The sequence below is a fragment of the Hylaeus volcanicus genome, unplaced genomic scaffold (assembly GCF_026283585.1).
Source record: "Hylaeus volcanicus isolate JK05 unplaced genomic scaffold, UHH_iyHylVolc1.0_haploid 12072, whole genome shotgun sequence".
In the NCBI taxonomy this organism is placed as follows: Eukaryota; Metazoa; Arthropoda; class Insecta; order Hymenoptera; family Colletidae; genus Hylaeus; species Hylaeus volcanicus.
Window position 1 is genome coordinate 8,325 of NW_026533058.1, and position 417 is coordinate 8,741.

Below are 417 nucleotides of genomic sequence, written 5' to 3' on the forward strand. Positions count from 1 at the left end.
TGGCAACAAACATTACCGACTCTCAACTTTGTCCCAACTTTCAAATTAGACAGTTAGCATGAATCAATGGCGGTATCAATATACGCGATACGTTTAATAAACAACGAGCCAGCAGAATTATTCCAGGTGGTAGTGCGTACATTGAAGTAGCTTCTCTTCTCTAAAATAAAAGTGGATGTTGTACCACTGAAATTGCACTCTCCTATGAAAAGTTTCTGATGAGATTTCCTTCGAACCTATTCATAACTTAAACAAGCGGAACGCGACCCACATTTCACCGAACATTTAATCTCGACTCACTTTTGCCAAATTCTCTCTCTCTCTCTCTCTCTCTCTCTCTCTCTCTCTCTCTCTCTCTCTCTCTCTCGCTCTCTCTCTCTCTCTCTCTCTCTCTCTCTCTCTCTCTCTCTCTCTCTC